The sequence below is a fragment of the Bidens hawaiensis genome, unplaced genomic scaffold (assembly GCF_021521415.1).
Source record: "Bidens hawaiensis isolate Kalapana, Puna unplaced genomic scaffold, B.hawaiensis_p1.1 tig00001692_1, whole genome shotgun sequence".
Classification (NCBI taxonomy): domain Eukaryota; kingdom Viridiplantae; phylum Streptophyta; class Magnoliopsida; order Asterales; family Asteraceae; genus Bidens; species Bidens hawaiensis.
This window is the reverse complement of record NW_027491096.1, coordinates 448963-459329: the sequence shown is the minus strand read 5'-3', so window position 1 is coordinate 459329 and position 10367 is coordinate 448963.

The window sequence follows — 10367 nt, the reverse complement described above, 5'->3', positions numbered from 1 at the left end:
TGGATAACTTCGCCTAATGCAGGCGAAGTTATGGACAACTTCGCCGGTTTTAAAATTTTCAAAACAAACCCCTATAATTTGAACAATTTGCAATTAAGTTTTAAAAACAACCTTTAATGTGTTAACTGATACGATCAAGATCAAGTAACCAGATATAAAATCATACAACTACATAAGTAGAAAAATTTTAAAATTTAAAGTACACGGGATCAAATTTCAGTCTTGATAGGGACTACCATGTTTTAGAAAAGATCCGAACAGGAATCATACTAACTACGTGACTGTCACACAGATCCGTGATCAGCTTTATTATGACATAAAGAGACAGGTTGTAAGCAGGTAATTAACTTAAAATGGTTTTCATCGTTTCTGTGATACGGGTTAGGTTCAATTAAGCTCAAAACTTAAGTGGGCAACAACTCAGAGATTATGATACCTCCTATCTATTCTCAAAGCGTATTTGGCTTTCCCTAAGTCACCCCGAGTTGACCTCGACCCGTAGTGTCTGATTAAATAGTAAATGCTCTTCGATCGTCAAACTCTTCTTCCCGTTCTCTATCTTGCATCTTGATTGAGAAGTCTTATCATTATGAACTCTATAATGTCTCAATAACTCACACATTTTTTTTAAAGTATTTACACAAACTTCAGATAAACTACTGCAAGTCCCGAATCTGGATCACTGCAGTTTCTTGACACGCTATCTTCACGGGAATCAGAACACTCACGGGCTCGTGTATGACTGGGTAATCGCTTTTCTGCCTATCATTCGGAAAGATATATATGGAGACATGCACAATTGTTAAGAAGTTTCCACGTAAAATCGAGTAGATTTAGTTAGTATCACTTCTACTTTTACGCACCATAAAAAGCTACCATGACATACAATGACTGTTCTAAAGTCTTTTAGGCCTAATAACTTCACTAGTTAAGCACACAGAATCAGTATATCTATCACTTTCCAAGGTTGGATCAATTTTCTGTTAAACATAGTAAAGGAACTTCTTACGAAGTAGTAGACTTGAAAAATAATTTCATCTCCCAAAAAATTTTTAACTTCTATCGCCCCGATCAAGTCAAAGTCTTCAGGTAAACGGCTATCCTGAAGATCCAATGGATCAGCTGGACCGACCACATACGAGTATGTGTCCCTCTAACTAAGTAGGATCGACTAATTTTCAGCGAAAGAATAAAAACACATCATAAACCGCCCCGATCACTTTCAGTCATCTGGTTAATGGCTATCCTTATATTCAACAAGTAGAAATGAGGACCAAACATATCCGAAGATATGTTCTTCAAACTGAGGCAACCGACATAATTTTAAGCGATAGTGACCTTTTTTTTTTTTTTTTTTAAACAAAAAGCAGGGTTACTATCTAGCGTATCAACCTTTTCGAGCACAATCAGTTTCTTTTCAGCACAATCCCGTATAAAATGATGACGGATGTCAATATGTTTAGTTTTACTGTGTTTTACGGGATTGTTAGTTACTGAGATAGCAGCAGCATTATCAATGCAAATAGGAGCATGGGTGAAATTCAGACCATAATCGCGCAACTGTTGTTGAATCCAAAGAACCTGCCAGCAGCAGTTAGATGCTGCCATGTATTCTGCTTCACAGGTTGAAATCGCGACTGAGGTCTGCTTCTTGCATTGCCATGACACTAATCTGCCCCCAAGAAACTGACATCCACCTGTAGTTGACTTCCGACTCTGATTGCACCATCCATAATCTGAATCTGTGTAGGCGACCAACTCCAAGTCTCCTCCTCTCGTGTACCACAACCCCAGCTTAGGCTTGCCTTTGAGATACCGTAGAATCCTCTTCGCACCCTTCAAGTGAGATTCCTTTGGGTTTGCCTGAAAGCGAGCACAAAAACAAACAGCAAACATTATATCAGGCCTAGAAGCAGTTAAGTACATTAAAGAACCTATTATTGCCCGATATTGAGTTGGGTCCACGTCTGCATCGTTGTCTGAATCAGCACCCAATTTGTGGTTGACGCAGACTGGAGTATCGTATGGAGTGCTGTCCTCCATCTTGAAGCGTTTGAGAACATCATGGACATACTTAGTCTGATGAATGAACATCCCATCTTTCTTCTGATCAACCTGCAGTCCTAAAAAGAATGTTAGTTCACCCATAGCACTCATTTCAAATCTCTTCTTCATGACGGCCTCAAACTCCTGACACATGGCGACTTTTGATGCAGCAAAGATGATGTCGTCCACGTAGACTTGCACCCGCAGGAAGTCGCTTCCATCTCTCTTGAAGAACAACGTGCTATCTATCTTCCCTCTTTCAAACCCATTTTCAAGCAAGTAATCTGATAAAGTTGAATACCAGGCACGAGGTGCCTGATGTAGTCCATACAGTGCTTTACTTAGCTTGTATACGTGATCCGGAAAGTCTGGGTCAGGAAAACCCGGAGGTTGCTCAACATACACAACCTCATCGACTTTACCGTTAAGGAAAGCACTCTTCACATCCAACTGAAAAACCTTCATCTCCTTATGTGCAGCAAATGCCAAAAACAAACGAATGGCCTCCAATCTTGCCACAGGAGCAAACACCTCATTGTAATCAATCCCCTCTTGCTGATTAAAACCTTTTACAACCAGCCTCGCCTTATTTCTGATAATAATCCCTTTCTCATCTCTCTTGCATTTGAAGACCCATTTTGTGCCAATCGCATGCACATTCTTTGGTTTTGCAACCAAGTTCCATACCTCCATCTTTTTAAACTGGGCTAATTCTTCTTGCATGGCTTCGACCCACGAGTTGTCCTTGAGAGCCATTTGATAGTTCTTTGGTTCAATCTGGATGATGAAGCAGGTGTACAAGCATTCGTTGATTATGCCTGAATCTTTAATGCTTGTATAAACACAGGTGTGCTCATTCAAGCTTTGTCTTGTTTGTAAACCGTCGGACAAATCACCTATCACATTCTCCAATGGGTGATTTTTGTGAACTCTCGTAGTCGGAACCGCACTGACATCTAGATTGTCTTCCAGGTTCGAAGGTAGCTCATCAGTGGGTGATTGTTGTTGAGAGTGAAACGGATTGATAAATTCCTCTTCAGTAGAGGCAGCAGGGGTATTGACAGCATTTGATGAGGAAGGCTGACATTCATCATACTTCGGTCTTTGCACATAATTGTCTTCCTCATCAAAAATCATCTTCGAAGCAATTCTTTCATCTACTTCTGCACAATCCAAATAAGGTATATTAAAAGATTTGAAAAGTCTATCATAGTCGAAAACCCCAGCGGGTCCCGTGCTTGGTTTTGGTGATTTGTAACTTGTGATATCAGTGTTACAGACCACCTCAACCTTGCTGGTCGATGTATTAAAGACTCGTCTGTTGGGAGTCCCAACAACGTATCCAACTAAGATTCCTTCGTCGGCTACTTCACCAAATTTAGAATTTGTCTTTAATATCGAACACGGGGACCCGAATGGTTCAAGACCACTCAAGTTGGGCTTTCTCCCATGCATAAGTTCATAACATGTTTTATTTAATCTTTTAACGGTTAACACTCGATTAAGGATATAACAGGCTGTTGCAACAGCTTCAGCCCAGAACACCACATGAAGTTTCGAATCAGCCAGCATGGTTCTGGCTCCTTCAATTAACGTTCTGTTCTTCCTCTCAGCCACTCCATTTTGTTGCGGAGTATACGGAGCGCTGAACTGATGTTCGATTCCTTTCTGTAAGCAGAAGAGCTCCATCTGATAGTTCTTGAACTCAGTCCCATTGTCACTCCTGATGTATTTAACTCTTTTTCCCATAATGTTCTCAACTTTGGTAATTAAATTTATCACCATCTGAACCGTTTCATCCTTTGACTTCAGGAAATATACCCAAGAGTATCGAGAGAAATCATCAGTGATCACCAAGCAGTAAGATGTTCCTCCTAGGCTTTTTGCATTCACGGGACCAAAGAGATCCATGTGAAGTAAGTCTAGGGTACTGACAATTGAGTTAACCTTCTTGGTGCGATGGGATTTCTTGTGTTGCTTTCCCTTTTTGCACGATAAGCATTGATCTTCAAAGTTGAAATTCTTCAAGGGAACACCCAGCACAAGCCCATTCTTGACAAGGTAGTTCATTTTTCGAAGATGAATATGCCCCATTCTCCTATGCCATAATTCGGACTCCGATTCAGTTGCTTTCGACAGAAGACACGATTCTTCTGTGGTCATCTCAGTCGACCTCATGTCCATTATATACGTATTCTTTTCTCTTGGAGCCTTCATAACAATCCAATCCTCTGGTATCTTGAAACCAGGATATAGCACGATCGCTTCATTCTTGGTGAAATGCACGGTGTAGTCTTTGTCACAAATCTGCGAAACACTCAGCAAATTGTGCTTCAGTTCTTCAACAAAATTTACTTTCTCTAACGTCATCTTTCCGTTAGTCACCGTCCCAATTCCTGTAATCCTTCCACCGCTCTCTCCAGCGAAACTCACTCTTCCTCCCTGAACAGGTTTCCAATCGTGTAACAATTTCTTGTTACCCGTCATGTGCCGGGAACAGCCGCTATCCACAACCCATTGATTGTTTACAGCCCTGTTCAACTGTTCCTGCACGATTAAAGCAAATGATTAAAATCTGGGGACCCAAGACCTATTGGTCTTGGGTCGATACATCCCGTACCTTGGCTGTCCAAAGTTAGTATCAGAATAGATCTGTAAGTCCTGAAAGGATACCTTCTTGGAGATTGACTATGAGGCCATCCAAACCTTCTAGAATTAAGTGAATTATTACTTATGGTTTGGTTGTTAGCAGTGAAAAACTGAGATCTTTTTCTTTGAAAACCTGAATTAGTCCAATTTCTGAACTTTGATGAGTTTTCAGTTTTACCACTATTATAGTTACTGTTAGATCTGTTTTCAGTTTTTGAAGGCCTCACACCTCTGAATCTCTGCTTCAGAGGGCAATCAGCAATTAGGTGTCCTAATTGATTACATCTGAAACAACTCCTGTGTTCAACTTTCTTTTCAACAGTTGTTTTAGATGAAGAGGCTGCATTACTGCCCGTTTATCTCATATATGGTGGGACATACGGGTTTAGTGGAGATTTCTTTTCAGTTGTTTTATGTTTCTCTCCACTTTTTGGTAACACTGCCTTTTCTTTTGTCTCACACGACTCAGATGACTTGTCCGAGTTTGATGAGACAGGACTTGGAGAAGAAATCTTAACATTTGAAACAGGCTTACTTGTTTCGCCTTTACTAACTTCTGGTTCTTTACTAGTTACCTTAACCGGAACTGTCTGACTATAATCAACATCAACAGATTTCTGATTACTAGGATCATAAGTGTAATTATGATTGTACGGTGGCGGAACTTCATGATATCCAATTCCTCCCCTTTTAACTGGGGAACCTTGATCACTAACGAGGTGATCAAGTATAGCGGTGGAATTTCTAAATTTTTCAAGTTTCCTGTTAAGTTCCACCACTTTCACCTGATGATCAGCTATCTGTTTATCCCTTTCAGCTATTAGTTTGGTTTTTTCTTCTAACACTTCATAGCTCAGATCAATTACTTTAATTTTTTCAGCTAGATTTGCTTTAAGACTTCTAATATCTTTTTCACTAGCTTTTATTTTTACTTTATAACTATTTTCTCTAGCTTTAGTGAAATGATGTTCTTCTTTTAAGGTTTTAAATTGAGCATCCAAACTAACATACTAATCAGTTATAGTTGTCAATTGTTCAGACAGATTTTCACACTTAGTGCAAGGGAGTTTAGTACTTACCTCGGTGAGCTGATCTTTCACATCTGCCATACAAGCTTCATTTTGATCCTCTGCCATGTAAGCTTCACTTTCGCCAATCACTTCCTCAGTATCTGCAGTTTCGATGTTCGCCATATTGGCCTGTTCGAACACTTCTTCAACATGTAGATTCCAGTTATATTCCCCATTCTGTCTGGAAATCATGGCCCTATTATCATTACCACCCCCATTCTGGTGTGTCGACCTGTTCTGACTACGTTCAACTCTCTCATTCGTGCACTCCTTCGCAAAGTGCCCATTCTGTTGACAGTTGTAACAGCGCACCTTTGACTTGTCAAAACCCGGTCTCTCACCAACAAACTTCCTTCCTGTCTTCTTCATAAACCTCTTAACCCTTCTCACAATCATCGCCATCTGCCACTGCAGATCCATCTCTTCCAGATCATCAGCATCGATCTGATCATAGTCTTCCTCCAATATTGCTGGATCAACAATCTTACCCTGAATGTAATTTTCATACGAAGCAATAAAGGATGCATAGAGAGCAAACTGCTGTTCAGCAGATTTAACACTCATGGGCATCCTTGAGTAGTTGTTGTTCGAAACACTTGGGGTAAAACTACTCTTGGTTGCTTGAGGGTTAGAAGCATTTGATCCTCCAGCTACAAAGCATACATCACCATTCATGTTGAGAGATACATGACCTTCATGTGTTGAGTTAGCGCCCAACTCTCCCTTTGAGTAGTAAGCAGACGAATCAGACTTCGAACTTGAACTTGTATTAACCTTTGCACCATACATTCCTGGATCTTGAACCTGATCAGTAGGTGTCTCTTTTCGAACCATGTTTAGTTCAAAAGTTCGTAGCTTGTTAACTGCTGTTTCCAGGTCCTAGTCAGCAAAGTCTTTGTCTTCTCTCATCAACACAGTGTACATCTCCCATTTCGGTGGGAGAGCATCCAGAAGCTTTTCAACAATTTCATCTTCTTTGTAAGCAATTGAATAATTGTTGAGTTCAGTCATCAGATGATAATATCTAGTGATGATATCATCAAGTGATTCATTCTTCAAGTACTTGAAGACCGAGAATTGGGTTTTAAGTAGTTTAATCTTTGAAGCACGAATTCCCACATTACCCTCAAAACGGTTTTCAAGAGCTTCCCAAAGCTCTCTAGCAGTCTTATACTTTCTGAAGGTGTGTAGAATCTCTTGTGGAAGAGCCATAGTAATCGCAGCATGAGCTTTGCTTTCAGCCTCATACATTTTCTTCTCTTCTTCTTCCATCTCTTTGTATTTCTTTATCTGATCACGACCCTCATACTCAGCAGTAGGTGGAATGTAACCATCTTGTATGCATACCCACACCTTAGCATCTTGGTACTTGACATATTGTTCAAAACGATCTTTCCACGCTACATAATCGGTTTTCTTAAGCATCTTCGGTGCCTTTGTAGCCGAACCCTCTTCCACTTCCATCTTAACTAGTTCCGTAATGTTGATTGAAGACATCTTTCACGAAACACACAGAAACCCGAAAAATAAAAATTTTATTTTTAACAGTACTGTAGGCGAAGTTGTGGATAACTTCGCTTAAGTCTGAACTTCGCTGATTCTGAACTTCGATTTCTTTTTAAATTCGCTTGATTTGGCGAAGTTGTAGATAACTTCGCTTAAGGTAAGCGAACTTGTGAAGTAGGCGAAGTTGTGGGTAACTTCGCTGATACAGGCGAACTTGAGAAGGTAGGCGAAGTTGTGGATAACTTCGCTTAACCTTATATCTTCGCTGAAACCCTACGAACAGTGACGGCAACTTCGCCTGATGAACACGATGAATATGCAGGTTAGATTTCTGGATTTTACGAGGTCTGTGAAGGTGTTATGGGTTGTTTATGATTGTAGGAGGTGAGTATAACAAAAAAACTCAGAAAACTCGTCCCGCGAATAGTCGAACGGAACGGTTTCTACACCCGCGTGATAATCCCGAACCACACAATCGAGCAAAAGCTCTGATACCAATTGTAGGTTCCCAGCCGGATCTACACAAGATATCTCGTTCTACGTAGGTGCGGAATCCCTACGTAAGACGTTACGAGCGTAGAAGACGATACGAGTTAACACAATCGAACACACGTTACAATAAACAAATACTCGTTATATTGCAACCTTAAACACGTGATATCAATCACTGATTACAGGACTCTCTGACTCGTAAACTCGAATAATAAAACTTCTTAATGTTTGTTGTTTTTGATTAAGCCGTAACCTAATCAATATATAACACGACAACTTCGCCTGGCATGTTCAGGCGAAGTTGTCCCTAACTTCGCTTGTCTAACAAGTTCGCCTATATAAGCGAACTTGTTAGCTAACTTCGCTTACATCAAATACAAAACATTACAAACTCGATTACAGACACTAGACACTGAACTACTGACATCATGCACCAACAAGGTTACATGTACGTAAAAAATTACAGAATTTTTTATGCACCAAGTCAACTTTTTACATAGGTGTAGCGCATGTTTAAATTAGTGTAATCAGTTTACATATTTATTCTCTCTCTTACTTAAGTTTTAATCACATTTAATTTCAACCATATAATATAATTTCTTTACTTAAATGTGTGGTTAAGAATGAAGTTTTTAAGTTCTTAAAACTCAATAAAGTTCTCCAATTATCCCTCCTATATATACTTTGTTAACACGGGTAGGGATATTTTAAGAACTTAAGAACTTCATTCTTGACCACACATTTAATTAAATAGATTAGATTATATGGTTGAAATTAAATGTGATTAAAAAATTAAAGTAGCAGAGAGAATAAAGATGTACGGCACACTAATTTAAAATTCTGTTACACCTATGTAAAAAGTCGACTTGGTTCGTAAAAAATTCTATAATTTTTTTTATGTATATGTAACCTACATATATTACGTATGTGCAAAAAATAAGTTCGAAAAAAAAAATTGTTACGTTGAGTTCTTTCGAGTTTTTAAAACTCAAAGTGGTTATCAAAAGAAATCTACCATTGCTAACACTTCAACTTTAGTTATTCAGCCATTATAAGTCTACAAACTAGATTCAATGTTGTTAGTTTGTTAGTTTTTGCTAACAATATCGTCATCTTTGCAAGATGCATTCAATTAACAAATAGACACTGAAAAAAAAAGCCGTATGACTTTTACCTTATTAAGATTATACAAATACCATATTTTTTCTGTGTGAATACTATAACACATGAAATTAGTAACCTCAGCAACGACCATTTGTGTTTTGAAGATGTGAAATAAAAGTTTATGCTTCGAAATAACAAATTTTAAAAATGTAGGTGTCTTATTTGAATTTGTCAAGTGTCAGTGCATTATTCCTTTCATAATTAACTTCAAAATACAAATACTTTAGTTTACAATATTTGAGTGTCTCCTTTCAACTTTCATCGGTACAAAAATAATGAGCAAAATATTGCGTTTTCCAATTAAATATGACAGTCTGTTATAAAAGGTATTGTTATATTTGATATGCATTGCCTTATTTCAACATATGCACCGCCTTATTTGAACAAACAAAAAACCGTCTTATTTATCAAACAATCACCTGTCTTATTTGAACAAAACAAAACCGCCTTATTTAACATACACCGCCTCATTTTACCACAAAACTAGACAATTATATATTTTTCCCCAACAATTAAAGGGATTTTTACATATTTCCCTTTATTAAACTTGTCAATACATATTTCCCCAACTTTTAACATCAATTACATATATCCCTCTTTTCATATTAAATTACCCATTTACCCATCTATAACCCTACAACTTCATCAAGGCCTGAAGCCACCTGAAACTCAAACATCCCTAATTATGGGTGCTAAAACATTTTTGAGAACCTGTCGGAGCCGGTAATCAAATCCACCCGCAAATCTACAAACTCTAGGGTTTCACTCTCACTTCAATTGAACCACAATGTCGCAGAACTCACCGGATGCCATACTAGACTGGCTCCACAAGGAGATGAACTACTGACCTGTCGAACCTTACATAGCTTCCACCAAGGCTTCTTCAATGCTGTCATCCGACGCTATCCATCGGGTTTGCGGTGGCAACATGCTTCCCGTCTGCCCCTTTTATCCACTATTGTTTTCTCTAGATCTGGAATATCATTTTCCGGTGAAAGGTAGCGGCGGCGGTAAACGGCCTAGGGTTCTTGGTCGTTTTTTCGGTGAGGAAGGTGTGGTGGAGATGATAATAGGTGTGGTGGAGATGAACAATGAAGAAGAAACCTTAAAATGAAGGAAAATAAAAACAAAAGGAAAATAAAAAAGGATAAAATAGTTATCACACTATTTTCTTGTAATAAAATAAATTAAAAAATAAGTATATTTGATATTATATGTTTTTAACATAGGGGATATGTGTAAATAAAGTTTAGACTTAGGTACACGTGTCATTTCTAAACTTAATAAGGGGAAATATATAAATGCCTTATAATTAAAATACTGCTATCTCAACGAAATGTCCCTTGAGATTGATTTTCCCAAATACTTTAAACACTTACACTAATATAAAAAAAGTTGAAATAAAAAATTAATATCTTTTTGTCTTGCGTATGTCTACGC